General features: G+C 51.7%; 3 long non-coding RNA genes across 3 annotated transcripts; 2 read left to right on the top strand and 1 right to left on the bottom strand.

The window, feature by feature from the left end:
• The first annotated feature begins 2869 nt into the window (after nt 1-2869).
• On the top strand, nt 2870-4095 carry LOC128137744 (uncharacterized). The gene is made up of 2 exons (XR_008233817.1): nt 2870-2982; nt 3362-4095. It is a non-coding gene; the product is annotated as an uncharacterized LOC128137744 (long non-coding RNA).
• A 5499-nt stretch (nt 4096-9594) lies between these two features.
• LOC128137689 (uncharacterized) lies at nt 9595-14644 on the bottom strand. The gene is made up of 2 exons (XR_008233793.1): nt 14598-14644; nt 9595-10974 (listed from the first exon to the last, which is right to left on the bottom strand). It is a non-coding gene; the product is annotated as an uncharacterized LOC128137689 (long non-coding RNA).
• A 7926-nt stretch (nt 14645-22570) lies between these two features.
• LOC128137743 (uncharacterized) lies at nt 22571-23796 on the top strand. The gene is made up of 2 exons (XR_008233816.1): nt 22571-22683; nt 23063-23796. It is a non-coding gene; the product is annotated as an uncharacterized LOC128137743 (long non-coding RNA).
• Nucleotides 23797-24855: the final 1059 nt, after the last annotated feature.

The following is a 24855-nucleotide window of genomic DNA, read 5'->3' as shown; positions in this document are numbered from 1 at the left end:
CCTCTCTCTGCGTGGAGGGTCTCGCCCGGTCCGTTCCCGCGGGCGGAAGCGAGGTGGGGGTCCCCCGGCTCTCCTGGGGCAGCCCCCCCCCGCGAGGGGGCGCGGGCGAGGTGTCGTCGTCCCCTCGGTACCGGGCAAAGGGGAGAGAAACCGGCCGGTGGGAGCTCCTGGGGTGCAGAGCCCTTCCGGCAGAATCCTCCCCTGTCTTTTCACCGTTGGCTGGGTGTGACAAGCAGGTTCATTCCTTTGTCTCCTCTTTTCCCAGCGTCACCTTCCGCGTCACACGAAGAAAATCCTGCGTGGTTAATTCCGCTTGCCGCTCAGGTAATCGCACGTATCGGGCTGGGGGAGCGGAGAGAAACACTTGCGAGTTCGAGGGCACTACAGATGCTCCACGTTAAACCCACAGAAAAGGCAAATTTGCTGCTAGTGCAGAAGAGCTGATGGAAAAATTGCTGTAACAGATCGTGCCCTGTTCCTGAACTGGTCCCTTGATATGTTTGCGTTTCAGGTGAAAGAACGAAAATTCATGTCTGGTAAATTCAGAGCTGCCTGTTAGCTTCTTTAGGGTCGAGTGTTTCTCTTCTCTCTGTTCATACTGATTTTATGGGCAAGTTGGAGATAGCCTTTTATTTTTTTTAGGTATAACTGAATTTTTAGGAATATGTGGTGTCCCTGTAGTTCACTTTTGAGCACCTAGATGCCAGTAGAGATGTAATGGGTGAAACATGATGGAAACTGGTACTTAAACTTGATTTTTATTTGTATTTTATTTTTTTTTTTTCTTCCCCATTAAGAGTGGTGATGGCGTGTCGTCCCGTGGCACAATCCCCATTCCGTTCAGCGGAGTCTTCAGTCTAGGCCTTTTAAGTAAAAAAGTTTGTCCTTCCAAAAAAGGACTAGTCGTTCATCGGACCGAGGCGTAGACTTGGAGAGTCGCTTAAGTACGTGATCGGAATTAAAGCCAACTTTCAGTTAATGTTGCTGCTGTTGGTCTTTGCTTTCATTGCTTTCTCCACCACTCTGTCATGGTTGGGAGCTCTGAATCGTAATTTTTTTCAGTCTCTAGCACATTCCACACCCCCCCCACCCCCCCCAAAAAAAAGGAGAGGCAGTGTCTAAAAGTGAATTAGTTTCCTCACAAATGCGTGAGTAAATAAAATCTGAGTTATGATGATTAAAACCATAAAAATGACACCAGTCCTGCAGATCTGGACTATTTCTGAACAGGCATTCATCACACGCAAAAGTCGTCAGGGTACGGGTCACCTGTGCTTCATGCTCTGATGAGACAAAATGCTGAGGCAGGGATGAGCTCTGAAAGAAAAAAAAAAAAAAAAAAAAGGATACAGGGTCACGGTTTTGTTTTGTTGTTGTTTGTTTTTAAAGAGTGCATTATTGACTGGTGCCAGCCTGCAGAGCTCTTCTGCTGCCTGACCTCTCCTTCTCTTTCATGGCTGTAATTGTCATTTGGATAATCGTAGAAGAGCAATTAAGTTACTTGCCTCTGTGAATGTGCTGGTAATACCAGGAAGGCAAATGCTTGAACCAGTAGTGAATAACTTGGCTACAAGTAGAATTTCTGAAGGAAGAACAGCAGCAGCAACAGGAAGCAAATAGCAAGTGACCAAAAATTTGCGTGTGTCAAACGCATCGAAGCTTTATTGCCAAATGTTGTTTGGCAATATGTTCCAAATGGCTTTTTTTTGGTAAACGTAAACTTTCAGGAAGTTCAGGGTTGTGCGTGGCAAAACGCGTCCCTCTGCGTACGCATCCTGCTAGGTAAATAGCATGGGTCAATGGCAAGTCCAGCGGCAGGGCTGTTGTTCCCTACTCTCGACGTTGCCGTAGTAGCGTTGCGGTATTGAGACCTTAACGGACGGGCTGAGGAATGGAAGGAGAATGCCCGTTTTCTGTAAGGGCTCAGAATGCCGACCCTTTTCTCTGCCTGCCGCTCCCCTGCGCGTGAGATGAAGCTGTTTTATTTTTCTCCCTTGTTCCTGGTCTAAATATTTCTGGAGCTGTTGCTGCTGTGGGTTTGCAACTTGTGTTACTGCGTTTTTGTAGCATTCTAGCGATGGGTCGTTTCTACTGTGGCGAAGCATCGAGATACGGTTTTCGGTTTAAAGCGTCAGAAACTACATTCACCGAAACCGGTAACTGGCGGCGTAGGTGAAACCGATCTGGCGCGTGCAGCTGTGCTCGCAGGGATGCTCGGTGGCTCCTCATCAAAACGGCGAGGGGTGTGTGTGTGGACATCCGTAGGGTCGCGCTCTGGGTCCGAGAGCGTTAACGTATTTTTGCTGTTGGAAGATGGAATGGAGCGTGTGCCTGTTAAATCTCAGGGCAGTCAAAAGCTAGGAGGGACCCTGAGCGGGTTTGGTGGCACAACTGCGGTTTTAAAAGATCTTGACCGTTTGGAGCAACGGCCTGGAAAAAATCATTCCGTTTTTGCAACGAGGCAGTTCACAAGGACAGATGTGTTGCTGTGCTCTTTAGCAAAAATACTCGGCTTGGGACATATAGGGTGATGAAGTCTTGGCTATACTAAGGCTTGAGAAAATGTATGTAGGTCTCTATGTCTGTCACCTGCGTGTATCTAGGAAAGGGAGTTCTAGTGAAACTAAAGTTACCAATGAGTCAAAAAAAAAAAAAAAAAAAAAAAAAAAGGCACAGTTGTCTGAAAAATGCAAAAGCTTTAGTGGCCTGTGTCAACAGCTGTACCGAAGATGATGCAAAAATACTTTTTGCTCTGCTCAGTCGTACTGTCTTCACAAACCTTCACAAAAAAAGGCAGCTTTGGATTCCTACCCAGTTTTATGCTAAAGTTTTGTTTTGTTTTGTTTTTTTGTTTGTTGGGTTTTTTTTTTCCCCCTCTCTCAGGTGGATGTCAGCTGCCACCATTTCACCGTGGTTGCCCTTTCTTCTGCCGTGAAAGTACAAGACAGATGGAAAGATTCCGCAGTGGTCTGCAAGTACAAGGTACGCCTACGATGTGTGTCTGCATTTTTCCAAAGGTACTTGTAGTATGGACTTTAAAGTTAACATTAAGAATGTGCCAACTCTCCTTCCACATTTTTTCTGTGAAATATTTTAATACGAATACTAAAACTAAGGTCTGTTCTGGAGCACGTTACGCCTACGCCAGGTTGACTTCCCTCTGTCTATTTCCTCTTCCTGAAAGCACGTAATCTTCTGTTTCCGTGCGCTTACTAGTAAATGATACCGTGAAAATAATTTTGTACTAAAAGAGGGGAGAAACTGTTCGTAAGAGTTCAGCTGTTCAGAAGAAACGGGCTTTGTTTTCACGATAAAAGCTTTATGCTTCTGCAGTCAATGAGTTTTTTTAAATATCTTACAGGAGTACTCGACAACCTTACTGAGATAACTAGCACCTGTACTAAAAGCAATCAAGGTCAAAGAAGAGACGCGGACAAAACAGGACAAACTGGCGTCGCTTCCGTGTGTTTTCCAGGTTTTCCCAGGAAGCATCAGCAGCCTTGTAACTAGTGACAGTGAGTCCTGAGGTGGTTTTGGTGAGTTACTGCTTCAATAATGTATTTTTATTGGATGTATATAAACATGGGCACACCCTTTTAGTGTAAAGTGAATTGTTGAGATTTATTCTTTATTTTTCATTTTGCTTTTTGAAGTTTTCCACTTCACTTTCAGCTTTATTCACCAAACGAGCAAGATGCAAAGCAGCAGCAGCAGCGCAAGGGCTGTAGCTGTTGCGGTGGATCCGTAAGCGTAGATTCTGATTGCGTACGACCTCGTCCCGCAGCCTCCCAGGGTTATCTCCCTGCAGCAGTGCTGTAAGGAAGGGAGGAGACGTTTTCCAACACCGGCAAGAGTGTTTACTTGTATGCTAAGAAGGTGTTCAAAATGGTATCGATTAGCCTAAATGCTGATTTTAAGCGTTCAAATCGCTCTTAACTTTTAAAGGAGGTGGTGTATTTCGAGCTGACCTGTTTACCTGGAATCCTCCTTTAGCTCAGCGACTCTTCTTGTGCACCCCCAGCCTCCGCTGGCAGGGCGGTATGAGAAGCTGGAAGGTCCTTGACTTAGTATAAACACTGCTTAGCAACAACTAAAGCGTCGGTGTGTTGTCAACATTGTTCTCATCCTAAATCCAAAATGGCCCTGTACCAGCTACTCAGAAGAAAATTAACTTTATTCCAGCCGAAACCAGGACAACCCCAACCCCCCTGATTCTGGGTCTGCAACGGGAAAAAACCGAACGGATTTGGGACTCCTGGGAAAGCCAAATCCGCCTGGATTTGTGCAGCTGGAAAGCAAAAAAACCCACCCCGTTTTCATGCACAAAACCACAACCAAAAGATCTCCCCTTTTTATGTTGTGGAAAAGCACTGAAACACACCCCAAACTGAGTATTTTGAAAAAGCAGAAAACTCCCCAGTTTGGGGAAGATTGGGGGTGAAGCACAGGCAGTTTGAGGGGCATTGCTGGGGGTCCTCCTGGTGTGGATTCTCTGTTGCGGGTTATCCCAGGTGAGTTACCTGCTGTGGATTATCCCGGGTGGACTCCCTGGGGTAGGTCATCCCCACCCGTGTCCCCCCGTGCACCTTTGTGCCCTCCCCTACCCTCCCGCCGTGTGTGTTTCTCCCCCATATGCCCCCCTGTTGCTCCGGCCCGCCCCCTTCACCCACGCGAGTTTTTAACCCACGCGAGTTGTTTCCCCCCGCATCCCCTGCTCTCCTATCTCCTGCCCCCCCCCCTTCCCCTCCTCCGTATTCCACACACCCACCCCCCCCCATCATCCGTCAGGCTTCAGACCCCTGGCATGCTGCGTGCACCCCATTCTCTGTCATTTTTTTTCTTCTTTTCCTTACAAGTTGTTGTTGTTGTTTCTTTTTAATGGTTCAACTGTTTTTGTTTCAAGCCACGAGTTTTTCCACTTCCGCCCTTCCGATTGTCTCCCCGTCCCACTGGGGGCGGGGGAGCGAGCGAGCGGTCGCGTGGGGCTTCGTTGCCGGCTGGCGTTAAATCACGACACGAGGTGAGTTGGAAGCCCTGCCTGGCTCATGCTGGAGGCTCTCTGTGTTCCTCCTGCCGTCTTGACGGGCCGTCCTTGTTCTTCATTGCCGCTTTATAGCGAGCGCCTCTTGCTCCGTAAGCAGCAGTGCTCGGGCCGTGCAGGTACTGCGCGTTGCAGGCAGCAAAGGGCAATTGTGACGCTTGCTGGCGGGAGCGGCAAGGAGTGCGGAGCCATGCTCCTGTAGGGAGCAAAGGTGGAACCTCGAGGGCTCTACGGTCATCTGCTGAGGACATCTAATATCCCGACGCGCCTCTTTTGCTTTCCCTGCTTCCCGTCTAATTACTTTGCACGCCGGAGGGCAGGGCGGTAAGTAACACCGTGCAGCGTCTCTTCGATAAGAGACAAGCCCCGCCCAAGAAGCCTTGCGTGCGTGCAGGATTAGGAGAGCAGAGTTGTGATAGCACAGAGGTGAGGAAAGGTGCGCCCACCCCAAGAGAGCCCCAGGATCGCCAGGGTATCGCTCACTTGCAGGTCGGCCGCTCGCATCTGGTCCGCTGGGACGCGCCGTTTCCTGCTGAACAGAGCTGCCCCTCTGGCACGAAGCAGCTTTGGGTCTCTCGTGGCCTGCCTTCAGGCTGTCACCTGAACCAGGCGTTATTATTTTTTTTTTTTAAATCTCTCGCCAGCATCTGTTGACTGGCTGCTGTCCCTCCCACAACCCTGATGCCACGTGCAGACGGATACAGCAGTCCCTGGGGCTTGGTCCAGGGCAACCCCCCCTGCCGTTTGCAGGTTCCCTGTGCTGCTTCTCCTCTCTAGAGAATGGGGTGGGGGGGCAGGGACAGAAGCGACCGCCCGCATTGTCTGTTGTTTGCGCTTGACTGCTGTAAAGGCTCCAGCCACTCGGGTGCTTTTTGGAACAGAGGCAATGAAGAGGACTGCCCGGGCTGCGAGTGGGGAAAGGGCAGGGAAACGTAAGCCCTGTGCCCCCAGTAAGTAGCTGCCGCCTGTGGCTGGTCTCTACTGGGCTGAGCTGTCAGTGGTGTCTCATCCAGCTGATGCTCAGAAGAGGATCGTTGCGGGGGAGCTGCTGCCCGGCGAGCGAAGGTGGGAACTGGCGTGTGGGAGGCGCGCATGCGCGGTGGTGCGTGTGGCTGGGCCCCCGCTGTTGCCTGGTAAGGGAGAGGCTGTACGGCAGCTGGGGAGGCGCGCATGCGCGCTGCTCCTTTTACGGCGCTCGCCGCTGTTACCTAGCAACCGTAGCGCGACACGACGCCTCGGCAACCGCGCACGCGCGCTGGCGCGGTTTACGGAGCTCGTGCTGTTGCCTAGCAACCGAGGCGCTGTACGGCAGCTCGGAGGCGCGCACGCGCGGTGCGCCTTTTACGGCGCTCGCCGCTGTTGCCTAGCAACCGTAGCGCGACGCGACGCCTCGGCATGCGCGGTGGCGCGGTTTACGGCGCTCGTGCTGTTGCCTAGCAACCGAGGTGCTGTAAGGCAGCTCGGAGGCGCGCATGCGCGGTGCGCCTTTTACGGCGCTCGCCGCTGTTGCCTAGCAACCGTAGCGCGACACGACGCCTCGGCAACCGCGCATGCGCGATGGCGGGGTTTACGGCGCTCGTGCTGTTGCCTAGCAACGAGGATGCTGTACGGCAGCTCGGAAACCGCGCACGCGCGGTGCGCCTTTTACGGCGCTCGCCGCTGTTGCCTAGCACCCGTAGCGCGACACGACGCCTCGGCAACCGCGCACGCGCGCTGGCGCGGTTTACGGAGCTCGTGCTGTTGCCTAGCAACGAGGATGCTGTACGGCAGCTCGGAAACCGCGCACGCGCGGTGCGCCTTTTACGGCGCTCGCCGCTGTTGCCTAGCAACCGTAGCGCGACACGACGCCTCGGCATGCGCGGTGGCGCGGTTTACGGCGCTCGTGCTGTTGCCTAGCAACCGAGGTGCTGTACGGCAGCTCGGAGGCGCGCATGCGCGGTGCGCCTTTTACGGCGCTCGCCGCTGTTGCCTAGCAACCGTAGCGCGACACGACGCCTCGGCAACCGCGCATGCGCGGTGGCGCGGTTTACGGCGCTCGTGCTGTTGCCTAGCAACCGAGGCGCTGTACGGCAGCTCGGAGGCGCGCATGCGCGGTGCGCCTTTTACGGCGCTCGCCGCTGTTGCCTAGCAACCGTAGCGCGACACGACGCCTCGGCAACCGCGCACGCGCGGTGGCGCGGTTTACGGCACTCGTGCTGTTGCCTAGCAACCGAGGTGCTGTACGGCAGCTCGGAAACCGCGCATGCGCGGTGCGCCTTTTACGGCGCTCGCCGCTGTTGCCTAGCAACCGTAGCGCGACATGACGCCTCTGCAACCGCGCATGCGCGGTGGCGCGGTTTACGGCACCCCTGCTGTTGCCTAGCAACCAGTGGGCGGTCCTGGCGTTCGGGAGCCGCGCATGCGCGGTGGCGCGTTTTGCAGCCCTCCTGCTGTTGCGTGGCAACCAGAACGCGGCACAGGAGCTCGGGATCCGCGCATGCGCGCTGGCGGCGCCTTTCGCCGCCGCTCTCTTCCGCCACCTCGTGACCAATGTTCGGTACTGCAGCTCGGAGGCTGCTAGTGCGCGGGGCTGCCCCCGTCCCGCACGTGCCGTCCGACGGTAACGGCAATGCGGCGCCGGCGGGAGGTGCCGCCGCACTCGTTGCTTCCTCCCGGTAAGGAAACGCCGCCGGAAAGGAAAGCTTGCATGGGCTGTCTCTGCCTGGCCTCCCTCTCCGCGCGGCGTGGCGCGGCGCGGCATGGCGTGGGAGCACAAAGGGACAGGCAGGGCACTTACTGGCTGTGGGCAGGAGCTGCTGCGGCTGAAGCTGGAGAGGCCAGAGAAAGGTAGAGAAGAAGAAACGGAAGGCCGGCCGGCCGCCCGGCCGGCAGCTGCCTCCCGCTGCAGGCAAGAGAGAGCCTGCCTCTCCGCGTGTGGAAGGATCCCTCTTCGTAGTCCACAGCAGGTCAGACCGCCAGGGTGCACCGCAGGGTCCGTACGCAGCACCGACGGTGCGGTACGGCCGCGTGGCGTGCGGGCGAGCGAGGCTCCGTGCCCAGGAAGCCTCGTCTTGCAAGACCTGTGAGACGCGTGTTCTCCTAGGGGGAGGACGGCCGTGCAGCCGGAGTTACGGAAGAGGAGGGGAGCGGGAGAGGAGCCGAAAGAAGCGTCTGAACTGGCAAAGTCTGCTGGCAGCGCCAAGAAAGAGAGCTGTGGTGAGCCCCGGGCCCTCGGGGCCCTGTCTCTCTCTCCCCTCTTCTGCGTTCTGGTCCCTCCCTGCCCCTCCCCTGGCCCCCTCTCTCTCCCACGCCGCTTTTTTTTTTTTTCCTTTCCTCCCTTGTACCTCTGATACTGAAAAGCCGGTCCAAGAAACTCTCGAAGGCTCGTTTTGGCGTTTTAGAAAGCAGGCATTCTTCATTGCAGCGCTGGATGCACGGGGGATAGTTCCACCTAGCGTGCATGCCACACCTTTAGCACAAACAGGTCATATAGACTAACTAATTGCATATGAATCAGATTAGTATACGTATACATAAAAATGATGGCAACTGATTATCATAGCACTGCCTACATCCGATCACGCGCAATGAAGGATCCATTTGAGACGAAGGGCTGCTTTTGCGACCACCGACCCATTTGAAGTTCTTGCCGGCTGTCCTTGAAGTCTTTATTCTTGTCCTTGGTTCTTTGATCTTGAAGCTTAACGCAGTTTCAATCGCATGCGGTCAGTTTCAGCATTGTTCTCATCTAGTCATAAGAGCAAAGAACTGCAAAACTTAGGAGTACCTACCTCTGCTAGTTAATTGCTTGGCTATACTTTTGTCTATTGTTTCAATCATCGCGTTAGTGTAAGATTTCTAATAATTATTTACTAAATCTCACTTTTACAGTCACCTAGCAGCAAACCAGTTTCCACGGCTGGTACAAAATATTAAAACCATCCAAAACTATTTAGACGTGCCATACAGAATGTACGGAAATATGCTATCAGAGGTGTCCCAGGGGCAGGGGGAGCGTCGGGGGGGGCCCCGAGCCCCGGAGCGGACTCGCTGGCAGGACTCGTTAGGCGCGCGACTGACCGAACGGACGCCGGCCGGCCGGCCCCGTTGCCCTCCGGGCTGCGTTTGCGCTCCCTTTGCACGGGGCGAGGGGCCGTGAGGGAGCCCAGGGGAGGAGGAGGTGAGGCGCTGGGGGGGGTCGGGCCATGCCCCCCCCGTTCCTGCTGGGCTCCAGCTGTTGCAAATATTCTGGTAAAGAAATCAAAATTTAATCACGTAGAAGAGTTAGGTTTGATTAAGAAGTAAAATTGTGAAGCGTAACGTATAGGATTGTTACGTTTGAAACGTAGCCATAGAAACTTTAGGAACTGCGTTACGTGTGACTATCGGAACCTTAATATTGTTAAGGTTGGAAATAGCTAACCCTAGAAACCTCACCAGGAAGTTACAGGTTTTTCTATGTTCCGTTTCAAGAAACGAAGGAAACCGTCGTGGACGCCAGTTTGCTGCTTGGAAACCCCCTTACCCTTCCCATCTTGATTTGAGTATCGAAGATTCCAGTCAGTAGAGCTAAGTGTAACTGACCAATGATTGTTTTTAAATAAGAATATTGATAAGGTTATATAATCAAAGGACCAATCCTTAGAAAGGTTAAATTTAAGAACGAGCATAGTATGCCTTTTTATGGAAAGAGCTTATGTAACAATGACCTGACAGAAAAAGTCTGTAAAAACTGACGGATTTTGATACTAAGTGGGACACGCCTTTGGAGGAGCGATCCCCCGTGTCCCCAGCGCTGCGATAAACTAAGTGCCCGCTTCTTAACTTCACGTTGGTGTTAAGGAGTTCTATTCCGGATTTCGGTAACGGTTTTGGCGACCCAGACGGGACCTTGCGAGTGAGACTGGACGAGATCGAGTGTCGATCGAACTCCGGCCGGCGCCGAGGTATTCTCGGGGAGAACCATCGCCCTCGACTCACAAAGCTCCTCGCGGCGTTCCCTGGAAAAAAGGTAAGGCGCTGCTGCTTTGGAATTTGTTTGGAAAGCCTGCCCGTGAGGCGCGGCGAAAGCTTCGCAGGGTTGGGGCTTGGAGGGTACCCGTTTGCAGTGGAAGCCTAGGCGTCTGCCCCTAAGTCGTAAGCGAAAGCTATTGCTGGGTTGGACTTTGTGTATTATTTGGGACAACTGTCATTTGCGTTTGTTTGGTATTTGGGATTTGAATGTATATAAGTATAATGGCATTAGCAAAATTGTTTAAGAATAAGAGTGCAGGAAATAGAACTGCTGATGAAAAGATACCAAAACCATCACCGTTGGGATGTTTGTTGGCACACTGGGGTGAATTGCAGGAAAAATGGGAAACAAACAGAACTTTGAGTTATAATACTATATTGCAATTACTGTTGTTTTGTAGGAGAGAGAGTAAATGGAATGAAGTGCCATATGTCGATTTGTTCTTTTTAAGTGAACGCAGCTGACGGGGACCGGAGGGGAGTCTCCCAGCAGAAGCTCTGGTTACAGCTAAACTGGGAGAACAGAAAATTGAATGTGAATTGATGCTAGAGTCACCTTTTCAGTTTTAAATACCTTAGAGGGAGAGTTAAGTTTTGAAGAAATTGGTGGTGTTGGTGCAACAAGTGAACGAGAAACTAGACCCTTCTTTAAATCTTTAACAATGAAATTAGGAAAGCAATGGGTCACTCAGCAGTTTTTGTATGTGCCAAATTCTCCTAAACTCCTGTTAAGGGGAGATCTACTGGAGAACTTAGAGGCAGAAATTAAATTAAAAAATGGAGAGATTAAAATTTTAATTCCAGAAACTAAACGTATCGAAGCAGTGGCTTTGTTGTTACAGGATGGTTACCGAAAGCAGAAGATCATACCAGTCAAAGTATAATGCTGTAATTCCAATCGTCTGGACTGGGAAGTTCCCGGTAAATCCAAAAAGCAGAACCTGTGAGACTGGATTTAAAGCCAGGATCGAATCCGCTACGAATTAAGCCATACCCCCTAAAACTGGAAAGCCGGAAAGGGTTACTATTGATAATACAAAAATTTTTAAGATATAAATTGTTAACAGAATGTGAATCCAAATATAACACCCCGACCTTGCCTGTTAAAAGGCTAATGAAAAAGATTATAGATTAGTTCAACACCTCAGAGCAATAAATCAAATAGTACAAGATATTCATCCGGTAGTAGCAAATCCTTATACTTTGTTAACAACCCTAACAGAGAAACGAGAACGGTTCACAGTGTTAGACTGAAAAGATGCCTTTTTCTGTATTCCCTTGGATCCCAACAGTCAAGAGCTTTTTGCTTTTGAATGGGAAAATCCTGAGACAGGGAGAAAAAGACAATATACAGGGACAGTCTTGCCTCAAGGCTTTAAGAATAGTCTTACCATTTTTGGAAATCCATTGGCACGAGAATTAGAGCTTTGGAAGAAAGAAAATAATCAAGAAATCTTGTTGAAATGTATGGATGATCTGTTAATTGTAGCTGAGATGGAAGAACAACGCACAAAGTTAACTATTAACTTTTTGAACTCTTTGGGAATCAGTGGATAGCGAGTGTCAAAAGAAAAAACCCAAATAACCCAGAAAGAAGAAACTTATTTGAGTTTTAAAATCCTAAAAGGACAGAGACAATTAGGAACTGAGAGCAAAGAGGCAATTTGTCGTCTCCCCGAACCTAAGACTAACAAATTAATGACGAGCATTTCCGGGAACGGTTGCGTGGTGTCACCTGTCGATTACCAGTTGCGGCTTGCGGGTCCGACCTTTGTAGGAGCAGCTCAAAACCTCAAACAATGGATTGGACTGATGCCGAGAAAGCTACTTTCAAAGAATTGAAACAGGCTGTAATAGGGGTGCCAGCCCTAGGCCTGCCGGATCTCACAAAGACATTTGAACTTTTCACTCGCGAAAGAAGAGGTATAGCTCTGGGCATGCCGGCCCAATATTTAGGGCCAAGTGGGCGAGCTGTGGCCTGCTTCTCGAAGCGATTAGATCACGTGAGTCTGGGATGCTCTGGTCGTCTGAGAGCCGTCGCTGCAACTGTGCTACTGATCCAGGAAGCTCGTAAGTTCACCTGAGGACAAAGGATTACTGTACGTTTCCCATACGATAACTGTTGCGCTAAAACAGAAAGGGGGGCATTGGTTATCCCCTAGCAGAATGCTGAAATACCGAGTGGTGTTGCTGGAACAAGATGATGTTTACTTAAAAACTACTACCACCGTTAACCCTGTTGCGTTTTCAACAACTGATCAAGTTAAAGGAGAACTGGAACGTGACTGCTTGCAGACAACTGAAGGAGTTTACCCCAGCTGACTGGATCTCTGAGATGTGCCGCTAGAAGAAGCAGACTGGGAACTGTATACCGACGGAAGCGGTTTCATCTGTGAAGGAAAACGTTTATCCAGATAGACAATAACAACCGAGGAGGTAATTGCGTTGCGAACTTTGCCTTCGATGACATCTGCCCAAAAGGCTGAATTGATAGCTCTTATTCGAGCTCTGGAACTAAGTCAAGGAAAGCGAGTCAACATTTGGACAGACTCAAAGTACGCTTTTGGAGTAGTACGTGCACATGGAGCGATATGGAGAGAAAGAGGACTGTTATCTGCACAAGGAACCACCATTCAGCATGCAGAACAAATACCGAAATTGTTAGAAACCGTTCAAAAACCAACAGCAGTCACGATAACGCGCTGTAAAGCGCATCAGTTAGGTAAGACTGTTCCTAACGCAGGTAACCGACTGGCTGATAAAGCTGCTAAAGAGGCTGCAGAAAAAGGCATCCTAGCGCTAGTTCCAGAGAAAAGTATAAAATGGCCTAAAGAAACTCCAAATTATAATGAAAAAGATGGAAGAATTAATTGTTAGATTGCAGGCTAACAAAATGAAACAGGACAGGCTGTAACACCGACAGGTCAAATAATAGTCCCGCCCACGATAACAAGAGAAATTGCCCGAGCTGAACATAACAAAGTATATCGGGGAACAGAAAGTAAAATATGACAAAGATTGTTTAAACAATTATAAGCGGATGTGAAATTTATATATAAAATGATCCCCAAATCAGTAATAAGATTATCTTTGGAATTATTAAATAAGGAAATTTTTTAGGGGAATACTAGCAAATTGATTTTATAGAATTGCCTTGAAAAGAAGGATCTACCCTAGTTTTAGTTGATATCTTTACTGGGTGGCCCGAGGCTTTCCCTTGTCACACCGACAAAGCAAGAGAAGTAGTTAAAGTCTTGCTCAAAGAGATAATACCAAAATATGGGGTGCCTGTAAGAATGTCATCTGACAATGGCCCTCATTTCATAGCAAAGATGATGAGACAAGTCGAGCAAAGTATTGGCTATAGATTGAGACTATCACACCCCATATAGACCACAAGCAAGGGGGCGGGGGGGGGGGGGGGGGGCGGAGAAAGAATGAACTATACCCTCAAGCAACGGTTGAGTAAAATTTGTCAGGAAACCTCACTCACATGGGTTAAAGCCTTACCCATGGCTCTATTAAGAATCAGAGTATAGCCAGAAGAGAAAGAAAATTTAAGTCATTATGCAATGTTATATGAAAGACCGTATCAAGAGTCCTATGTTCTGAGTATCTGGAGTGGCTTTGGAGATATGTTTTTAAAAGGTGTTATGATTTCTTTGAGAAATTCTTTTCAAGAACTTCGTCAGTATGTCTCCGCAGCTGGACCCTTAGAATTGGACGTAGCAGCGCATCCCTTCCGACCAGGAGATTGAATATATATAAAATCACTGAGAAGTGGAAAGGACCGCATCGAGTCATTTTAACAACACTTAGAGCAGTAAAGGTCTGGGCGAAGAACCTTGGCTTCATTATTCAAGACTAAAGAAAGCACCAACAGGAAATTGGAAGTCTAAAGAAACTGGCCCTTTGAAACTGAAAACCTATAAGTAAGTTTCACATTATCTATTTGGGAAAACAATTGTGTAAAATTTATAATATTGGGGTTGCTATTAGGAATGTTGTCAAGGGCAGTAATCTTTTTGTGTGTTATAGGGTTTAAGTATTTTTTTTGAGGGGTTCTAAACATAAACAAAATGAAACAATTATTGTTTGAGCTATTAATCTTGATATTAACCGTTTCTGTAATTTTGATTAAAAAAAAAAAAATTCTAGTTTTGGAATTGATTCGAAGTTTTGTAAAGACACAAAATTTAACCTCGATAACAGCCTGCCTTCCGATTCCAAAGTCAGATGAAAATCTAGTTCCGTGGAGAATACTGACACTGAATTTAACCAAAACTTGAGAAAAGACGTAGAACAATGAGAATCATTTTAGCAAATTAAATTGGATGGATTTAAAAGGCAATTGTTTTTTTAAATTTGAAAGAAGGAATTATAGCATTTTGAATTATAACATTACCAAACCATCCACCTCACGGACAAAAGAATTAATTTATCGCCCTTCGGGAGAAACTTGTACAAAGACCCCTTGGGGCTGTCAGTTGCCAAAACCGTAGAGACAAGTGCAGAAAGGAACTTGGGACCATATTTAAAATATAAAACGATGTTTGGAATTTACTGGAGTTCCAGGATCCTTGTTAGATCCACCCAGAGTCAGGACCATCTAGGGAAATTTAGATTGGTTTAGACAAAGAGAGAAGAATCACACATCCTAAAGAGAAGGGTATGAAAGTTTAGACTTGCAACTCCTCTGACCCCCAAATCCAAAGACTTTCTCTAGTAGCTAAAGCTCTAAGATGGGGCATGTATTTGTGGAAAGTAGAATAATATTTTAAATGATCCTGGGTCCCCTCTTAATAATGGAAAAAAATTAGCTTGGAATTGACTGTAGTAAAGGACAGGTGAAAAGTTTAGGGTTGTTAACTGTTTGGGTGAATAGTGATGATATACGATCCACTCACCTTCTCCTGAAGGACAAAAGCAAATAATGGACTTTAGACTTAATAACTCTATCCTCTCTCTGGAAGAAATCTCCCTTGCGGCCTCGGCGGTGGACCTGGGTAAATCGAAAAGATGATACCTGGCAATTGCCAAGTCTTAGAACTAAAATAAGACGGGTATTAAAATCTGTATTTTTACCCCAGCGAGCAGCTCGTCAAGAGTCATCTTACTTTGACATCTTTCATTCCATAAACGAAGCGCCTGCTTCTGAACTTCCCATGGGTGTTGTGGAGTTTTATTCGGGATTTCGGTACCACAGCTGCGGGCCGGGGCTGGAGGAGCCCCAGGTGCGGGCAGTGAGGCTGATGGCGACGGCCCCTCCCTGGGAAGGGGGGGCTGCCGGGGGAGGGGCCGCGGCGGGGCCGGTGGGAGCCCAGGCAGGAGCGGAGCGGAGCAGAGCAGAGCGGTGGCCGGGCTGCGGCTGCCCCTCGGGAGAAGGTGAGCGGGGCCGGGCGCCCCTCGGACCGCGACCGTCCCCGGCGGGGGTGGCCCGGGGGAGGTGGGGGCCGCCTGTGCCGAGGCCGGGGGGGGGGCCGGGGCCCTGGGGGCTCGCGGGGGGCCGGGAGCACGTGGGCCGGGGGGGGCCCGGGCCCCGTGGCGGGGCTTGCGCAATCGCCCGGCGGGTCCCGGGGAAAGCCCCGAGGAGGACGGCGGGGTCCGTGCCAGACGCGCGGAGCGGCAGCGGGGCGGGGGGTGCCGCGCCGTGCCGGAGCGGCGGCGGCGGGCGCTGCCCGGAGCCGGGCGGGGGGTGCCGCGCCGTGCACGGAGCGGCGGCGACGGGGACTGACCGTGCCGGAGCCGGCGGCGGGGACTGTCCGGCGGCGGGCGGCGGGAGCGCGCCGGAGCTGCCCGGAGCGGCGCTGGGGGCTCGGCGGGGACTGCGGCTGCGCCGGCGTGGGGGTGGGCGGAAACGGAAGCGGCGTCCCCTCGGGGCATGCCGGGAGCTGTAGTTTCCGCGGACTCGGCGGCCGGGCAGCCGCGTGGCTCTCGGGCGCGGCGTAGTCCTCGCTGCTGCCGCCGCCGCGGCCCCCGGAGTGCGACCAGGTCAGACTCAGGAGCGTTGCCGGTTTCGCGTGGTTTTCCGCGGGCTTCCCGCTGCGCCCGCTCCCCGACCAGCCCTCCCGGGCGCATGCGCCGTCCTGCGCGTGGGGCAGCCCGGCGCTCGCGCGCCGGCTCCGGCCCCTCCGGCGCATGCGCGGTCCCCGGGAGCAGCGTGGCGGCGCGCGGGTCTCGGCGGCAGCGGGCGAGCGCCGGGACCGCGGGTGAGGCGAGCGATCCCCTCCGGCGGGGGCGGGGGCGGGGGCGAGGGCGAGGGGTGCCTCCTGCCCGCTGGCCGCCCGGGGCTGGCGGGACGGGAAGCTGCGAAGCGGCCGCCGCGGCAGGCTGCCGGTCCGCCGGAGGCGAGCCGGGCCAGGGCAGCGCCGGGGAGTTCCCGAGAGAGAGCCGGTAGAAGGGAAGAGGGGACGGAGGCGGGCACCCCCCAGGCGCGGCCAGCGGGCGCCCGCCCGAGTCGCCAGAGCTCCCCCGGCCCCGCTCGGCCCGCGCGGCTGCCCCCAGCTCCAGCCCCTCCCCTGAAGCCTGCGCTGTAGCCGCAGGCAGCCCCCGAGCCCTGTCGCGAGGGCAGCAAGCTGGCCCTGCGGTGGTCTGGAGTCTCCCTTAACGGGGGTGCCGTTAGCAGCGGCACGGGGAACGAGCGGCGTCTGCGGAAGCCCCTGCGGAAGGAGGGGCTCCGGCCAGGGTCGAGCTGCGGTAATAACGATCACTGCTGCCTCTTTCCCTCTCCCAGAGGCCACGCTGTGGGTGCGGTTGTCCGTTCGTCCCCTGGGGATGCCGTTGACTGCAGCAGCCTCAGGCTTGCGAGGCTACGTGTCTAGGAGGCCTCATCTCGTAAGAGCTGTGAGACGCTCGCGTGTTCCGTTACGCGGAGGACAGCCAAGCGACGGGAGTTCCAGAAGAGGAAGGGAGGAGAGAAGGAGAAGGAAGCGTCTGAGCTGGCAAGGTCTCCTGGCAGCTCCAAGAGCGAGAGCTGCGGTGAGTCCTGGGCCCTCGAGGCCCTGTCGCTCCTCTTGTGTGTCCCGGTCCCTCCCTCCCCCTCTCCTGGCCCCCTCGCTTTCCCATGCTGCTGTGACGTTTGGGGTTTTTTGGGTGGTGTTTGTGTTTTTTGGTTTTTTTTTTTCTTCCCTGTACCTCTCCTCTTCTGTCTATTCTCTTGTCCTGCTCCCTCTTCCTCTCCCCCTTTCTCTCTCTTGTTCGACTGCCCCCCTTCCTTTTTCTCTCTGCGTTCTTGTCCTGCTCCCTCTCCCTCTTCCCCGCCCCGCCGCCCCCCGTCTTTCTCCTGCAGCCAGTCGCTGTTTTTTCCTTTTCCATCTCCTTGTCCTGATCTGCATCCACCTCTTTCCCCGCCTCCCAATTTCTCTGGCCTGTTCCCTGGCGTTCTTTTCCTCTCTGCGCCTGTACGTGCCGCTCTGTGTCCCTGCCTTCCTATCTCTCTTCTTTCTACTTTCTCTTTCTCTCTCTATCCCTTTGTCTTGCTCGCTGTTGCTGTTTATTTTTGTCATTCTGGATCTCACTGTCCCCGTCCTCCTTCCTGTTCATCTCTTACTCTCTCTGACCCTTTGTGCTGCTTCCTGCCCCTTTTTTATTCACCCTCCCTCTCTCTGCAGGGCTCCTGATACTTCTCTTTCTAAATTCCCCAACCCCCTGTGCTTCTCACGGTCTCTCTCTTTCTCTCTCTCTCGTTGCCATTGTTCTTGTCTGTCGCTCTGTCTTGCTTCCTGTCCCGTCGTTTCTCGCTGTATCCCTTTGTCCGGCTCCCTGCTCGTATTTGTATTCCTCTCTGTCCTGAGGACCGTCCCAGTTTTTTATCTCCGTCCTGCCGCTGTCCTGATTTGTCCTTCTCTGCCATGTTCCCTGTCCCTCTTTCTGTCTCTTTTCCTCTGTCCCTGCTGCTTATTTCTCCATCTGTCCAGACCCCCGTCCCTTCCCCCCCGCCCCGCCTTGCTGTCCCTCTGCCTTGCTTTCTTTCGCTACCTTTTCTGTCTGTCTCTCTCTGCCCCGTTCCCTCTCCCGTCCTTTCTAACTGTGTCCCCCTGTCCAGCTAGCTGTCTCTTCTTTCTTTGTTCTGTTCCTCAGTATTTTTTTCTTTTTCCGTATCTCTCTCCCACTGCCCATCGCAGTTGGTTTTCTCCCCTCCGCTGCTGGCCTGCTCTTTGTCCCTTTTGTCTCTCCCTGTCCTTCTGTCGTGCTCCCTGTGTCTATTTAATCCCTTCATCTCTGTCCTGCAGCCCGTCGCTGTTTTTTTTTTCCTCTTCCGTCCCTTTGTCCTGCTCCCCGTCCTTGTGTCTCTTTCCCTTGGTTCTGCCTCCCGTCCCTTTTTCCTTTCTTGCTCCATCTCTCTGTCCTGCTCCCTATCCCTCTCGCGCTCTCTCTGTTTCTGTGTCCGTCTCCTTGCCTTTCCCCACGTTCTCTGTCTTGTTCCCTCTTTGGTTTTCTTGTTTTCCGGGTGGCTGGGCCCGGCTACCCGCGGGGGTGCTTCGGCTCGGGGGTTTGGGGTGGGGGCCTGGCCGTGCCGGCCATGGCGGGGAAATAAAGCCTGAAACGGCGATCGTGAAGCGACGCCCTGCCTGTGCTGGGGCTGCCCCGCAGAGGCGTGGGGCCGGGCCCTCCGCCGGTCCCGAGCACTCCCCAAAACTGCGCGTGGGGCCCCGGGGGTGCAGGGCTGTGGGGTGGCTACGCTCGGCGTCGCCCGCGGGCGCTGCAGGGTCAGAAATGGAGAACAAGTTTTCTGTTCCTGGGGCTTGACAACAGGCTCGCCTGGCTGATTTTGGGGCTCGGAAACAGACCGAGCTGCTGCGCGGCTTTGGGCCCAGAAACAGAGGTCCGGCCCTGCGTTTTTGGGCCTTGAGAACAGGCTCGGCAGCCGGGTTTTTTGGCTCCCAAATGGGCCCCGAGTCAGCCGGCGTGGGGGCCAAAAGCGGGAGCCGGCTTGGCTGGTTTGGCAGGCGGGTGGGAGGGTGTGGGGAGCTGCGGGGGGAAGCAGGGGGTGGGCAGGGCGCGTGGACCCTCCCCGGAGATGGGGGTCTGGTTGTGTCGGACGCCGAAGTTCGGGAGGCCGGCACGTAGCCGGCCGAACTCAACATCTGCGATGGTCTGGGGGGGGGAAAGGCGCTTTTCAGACCCCACGTGCCCTCTTTGAGTGCAGCTCTTCTTTCTGCGCTGCTCAGAATAGTTGTTCGGTAATTAATCGCCCAAACTAACGCATATTTATACGGCGCGTAACTCTGATGTTTAATCCTAATGCTCCGGTTTTGACAGCAGTTGATATACAACCTTATGGAAAGCCCAGGCCGTTGCACATAGCTGGAACTTGTAAGGAGAAGCAGCTGAAATCAGCCGGAGCTTCAGTGCGGAGCTGGGGCTTCAGTGAGCCAGAACTGTAGCAAGCGGGAGCTGGAACGAGGCGGGGTGTCCGCTGTCTGGAGCGTGCGTTAGCCAGAGGCAAAAGTACCTGCGGCTGTAACGAGCAGGAGGCGCGATGAGCTGGAGCGTCTTTTTGCTGGAGCATCCGTCGGCCGGACCGCGCTCCCAGCACGGCCGAAGAGCGGCCGGGCGCAGGCAGGGCTGTCCGCAGCGAGCGGCTCCGAGCAGCAGGGAGGTGAGTTGTCCTTCTGCCAGCGGGGAGCCCGGCCTCTTCCCTCGGGGATGCGATCCACGCCACGCTCCTCTCTCTGCGTGGAGGGTCTCGCCCGGTCCGTTCCCGCGGGCGGAAGCGAGGTGGGGGTCCCCCGGCTCTCCTGGGGCAGCCCCCCCCCGCGAGGGGGCGCGGGCGAGGTGTCGTCGTCCCCTCGGTACCGGGCAAAGGGGAGAGAAACCGGCCGGTGGGAGCTCCTGGGGTGCAGAGCCCTTCCGGCAGAATCCTCCCCTGTCTTTTCACCGTTGGCTGGGTGTGACAAGCAGGTTCATTCCTTTGTCTCCTCTTTTCCCAGCGTCACCTTCCGCGTCACACGAAGAAAATCCTGCGTGGTTAATTCCGCTTGCCGCTCAGGTAATCGCACGTATCGGGCTGGGGGAGCGGAGAGAAACACTTGCGAGTTCGAGGGCACTACAGATGCTCCACGTTAAACCCACAGAAAAGGCAAATTTGCTGCTAGTGCAGAAGAGCTGATGGAAAAATTGCTGTAACAGATCGTGCCCTGTTCCTGAACTGGTCCCTTGATATGTTTGCGTTTCAGGTGAAAGAACGAAAATTCATGTCTGGTAAATTCAGAGCTGCCTGTTAGCTTCTTTAGGGTCGAGTGTTTCTCTTCTCTCTGTTCATACTGATTTTATGGGCAAGTTGGAGATAGCCTTTTATTTTTTTTAGGTATAACTGAATTTTTAGGAATATGTGGTGTCCCTGTAGTTCACTTTTGAGCACCTAGATGCCAGTAGAGATGTAATGGGTGAAACATGATGGAAACTGGTACTTAAACTTGATTTTTATTTGTATTTTATTTTTTTTTTTTCTTCCCCATTAAGAGTGGTGATGGCGTGTCGTCCCGTGGCACAATCCCCATTCCGTTCAGCGGAGTCTTCAGTCTAGGCCTTTTAAGTAAAAAAGTTTGTCCTTCCAAAAAAGGACTAGTCGTTCATCGGACCGAGGCGTAGACTTGGAGAGTCGCTTAAGTACGTGATCGGAATTAAAGCCAACTTTCAGTTAATGTTGCTGCTGTTGGTCTTTGCTTTCATTGCTTTCTCCACCACTCTGTCATGGTTGGGAGCTCTGAATCGTAATTTTTTTCAGTCTCTAGCACATTCCACACCCCCCCCACCCCCCCCAAAAAAAAGGAGAGGCAGTGTCTAAAAGTGAATTAGTTTCCTCACAAATGCGTGAGTAAATAAAATCTGAGTTATGATGATTAAAACCATAAAAATGACACCAGTCCTGCAGATCTGGACTATTTCTGAACAGGCATTCATCACACGCAAAAGTCGTCAGGGTACGGGTCACCTGTGCTTCATGCTCTGATGAGACAAAATGCTGAGGCAGGGATGAGCTCTGAAAGAAAAAAAAAAAAAAAAAAAGGGATACAGGGTCACGGTTTTGTTTTGTTGTTGTTTGTTTTTAAAGAGTGCATTATTGACTGGTGCCAGCCTGCAGAGCTCTTCTGCTGCCTGACCTCTCCTTCTCTTTCATGGCTGTAATTGTCATTTGGATAATCGTAGAAGAGCAATTAAGTTACTTGCCTCTGTGAATGTGCTGGTAATACCAGGAAGGCAAATGCTTGAACCAGTAGTGAATAACTTGGCTACAAGTAGAATTTCTGAAGGAAGAACAGCAGCAGCAACAGGAAGCAAATAGCAAGTGACCAAAAATTTGCGTGTGTCAAACGCATCGAAGCTTTATTGCCAAATGTTGTTTGGCAATATGTTCCAAATGGCTTTTTTTTGGTAAACGTAAACTTTCAGGAAGTTCAGGGTTGTGCGTGGCAAAACGCGTCCCTCTGCGTACGCATCCTGCTAGGTAAATAGCATGGGTCAATGGCAAGTCCAGCGGCAGGGCTGTTGTTCCCTACTCTCGACGTTGCCGTAGTAGCGTTGCGGTATTGAGACCTTAACGGACGGGCTGAGGAATGGAAGGAGAATGCCCGTTTTCTGTAAGGGCTCAGAATGCCGACCCTTTTCTCTGCCTGCCGCTCCCCTGCGCGTGAGATGAAGCTGTTTTATTTTTCTCCCTTGTTCCTGGTCTAAATATTTCTGGAGCTGTTGCTGCTGTGGGTTTGCAACTTGTGTTACTGCGTTTTTGTAGCATTCTAGCGATGGGTCGTTTCTACTGTGGCGAAGCATCGAGATACGGTTTTCGGTTTAAAGCGTCAGAAACTACATTCACCGAAACCGGTAACTGGCGGCGTAGGTGAAACCGATCTGGCGCGTGCAGCTGTGCTCGCAGGGATGCTCGGTGGCTCCTCATCAAAACGGCGAGGGGTGTGTGTGTGGACATCCGTAGGGTCGCGCTCTGGGTCCGAGAGCGTTAACGTATTTTTGCTGTTGGAAGATGGAATGGAGCGTGTGCCTGTTAAATCTCAGGGCAGTCAAAAGCTAGGAGGGACCCTGAGCGGGTTTGGTGGCACAACTGCGGTTTTAAAAGATCTTGACCGTTTGGAGCAACGGCCTGGAAAAAATCATTCCGTTTTTGCAACGAGGCAGTTCACAAGGACAGATGTGTTGCTGTGCTCTTTAGCAAAAATACTCGGCTTGGGACATATAGGGTGATGAAGTCTTGGCTATACTAAGGCTTGAGAAAATGTATGTAGGTCTCTATGTCTGTCACCTGCGTGTATCTAGGAAAGGGAGTTCTAGTGAAACTAAAGTTACCAATGAGTCAAAAAAAAAAAAAAAAAAAAAAAAAAAAGGCACAGTTGTCTGAAAAATGCAAAAGCTTTAGTGGCCTGTGTCAACAGCTGTACCGAAGATGATGCAAAAATACTTTTTGCTCTGCTCAGTCGTACTGTCTTCACAAACCTTCACAAAAAAAGGCAGCTTTGGATTCCTACCCAGTTTTATGCTAAAGTTTTGTTTTGTTTTGTTTTTTTGTTTGTTGGGTTTTTTTTTTCCCCCTCTCTCAGGTGGATGTCAGCTGCCACCATTTCACCGTGGTTGCCCTTTCTTCTGCCGTGAAAGTACAAGACAGATGGAAAGATTCCGCAGTGGTCTGCAAGTACAAGGTACGCCTACGATGTGTGTCTGCATTTTTCCAAAGGTACTTGTAGTATGGACTTTAAAGTTAACATTAAGAATGTGCCAACTCTCCTTCCACATTTTTTCTGTGAAATATTTTAATACGAATACTAAAACTAAGGTCTGTTCTGGAGCACGTTACGCCTACGCCAGGTTGACTTCCCTCTGTCTATTTCCTCTTCCTGAAAGCACGTAATCTTCTGTTTCCGTGCGCTTACTAGTAAATGATACCGTGAAAATAATTTTGTACTAAAAGAGGGGAGAAACTGTTCGTAAGAGTTCAGCTGTTCAGAAGAAACGGGCTTTGTTTTCACGATAAAAGCTTTATGCTTCTGCAGTCAATGAGTTTTTTTAAATATCTTACAGGAGTACTCGACAACCTTACTGAGATAACTAGCACCTGTACTAAAAGCAATCAAGGTCAAAGAAGAGACGCGGACAAAACAGGACAAACTGGCGTCGCTTCCGTGTGTTTTCCAGGTTTTCCCAGGAAGCATCAGCAGCCTTGTAACTAGTGACAGTGAGTCCTGAGGTGGTTTTGGTGAGTTACTGCTTCAATAATGTATTTTTATTGGATGTATATAAACATGGGCACACCCTTTTAGTGTAAAGTGAATTGTTGAGATTTATTCTTTATTTTTCATTTTGCTTTTTGAAGTTTTCCACTTCACTTTCAGCTTTATTCACCAAACGAGCAAGATGCAAAGCAGCAGCAGCAGCGCAAGGGCTGTAGCTGTTGCGGTGGATCCGTAAGCGTAGATTCTGATTGCGTACGACCTCGTCCCGCAGCCTCCCAGGGTTATCTCCCTGCAGCAGTGCTGTAAGGAAGGGAGGAGACGTTTTCCAACACCGGCAAGAGTGTTTACTTGTATGCTAAGAAGGTGTTCAAAATGGTATCGATTAGCCTAAATGCTGATTTTAAGCGTTCAAATCGCTCTTAACTTTTAAAGGAGGTGGTGTATTTCGAGCTGACCTGTTTACCTGGAATCCTCCTTTAGCTCAGCGACTCTTCTTGTGCACCCCCAGCCTCCGCTGGCAGGGCGGTATGAGAAGCTGGAAGGTCCTTGACTTAGTATAAACACTGCTTAGCAACAACTAAAGCGTCGGTGTGTTGTCAACATTGTTCTCATCCTAAATCCAAAATGGCCCTGTACCAGCTACTCAGAAGAAAATTAACTTTATTCCAGCCGAAACCAGGACAACCCCAACCCCCCTGATTCTGGGTCTGCAACGGGAAAAAACCGAACGGATTTGGGACTCCTGGGAAAGCCAAATCCGCCTGGATTTGTGCAGCTGGAAAGCAAAAAAACCCACCCCGTTTTCATGCACAAAACCACAACCAAAAGATCTCCCCTTTTTATGTTGTGGAAAAGCACTGAAACACACCCCAAACTGAGTATTTTGAAAAAGCAGAAAACTCCCCAGTTTGGGGAAGATTGGGGGTGAAGCACAGGCAGTTTGAGGGGCATTGCTGGGGGTCCTCCCGGTGTGGATTCTCTGTTGCGGGTTATCCCAGGTGAGTTACCTGCTGTGGATTATCCCGGGTGGACTCCCTGGGGTAGGTCATCCCCACCCGTGTCCCCCCGTGCACCTTTGTGCCCTCCCCTACCCTCCCGCCGTGTGTGTTTCTCCCCCATATGCCCCCCTGTTGCTCCGGCCCGCCCCCTTCACCCACGCGAGTTTTTAACCCACGCGAGTTGTTTCCCCCCGCATCCCCTGCTCTCCTATCTCCTGCCCCCCCCCCCCTTCCCCTCCTCCGTATTCCACACACCCACCCCCCCCCATCATCCGTCAGGCTTCAGACCCCTGGCATGCTGCGTGCACCCCATTCTCTGTCATTTTTTTTCTTCTTTTCCTTACAAGTTGTTGTTGTTGTTTCTTTTTAATGGTTCAACTGTTTTTGTTTCAAGCCACGAGTTTTTCCACTTCCGCCCTTCCGATTGTCTCCCCGTCCCACTGGGGGCGGGGGAGCGAGCGAGCGGTCGCGTGGGGCTTCGTTGCCGGCTGGCGTTAAATCACGACACGAGGTGAGTTGGAAGCCCTGCCTGGCTCATGCTGGAGGCTCTCTGTGTTCCTCCTGCCGTCTTGACGGGCCGTCCTTGTTCTTCATTGCCGCTTTATAGCGAGCGCCTCTTGCTCCGTAAGCAGCAGTGCTCGGG

Source organism: Harpia harpyja, chromosome Z (assembly GCF_026419915.1).
Source record: "Harpia harpyja isolate bHarHar1 chromosome Z, bHarHar1 primary haplotype, whole genome shotgun sequence".
NCBI classification, from domain to species: domain Eukaryota; kingdom Metazoa; phylum Chordata; class Aves; order Accipitriformes; family Accipitridae; genus Harpia; species Harpia harpyja.
This window is presented reverse-complemented; position numbering and strand designations above follow the sequence as displayed.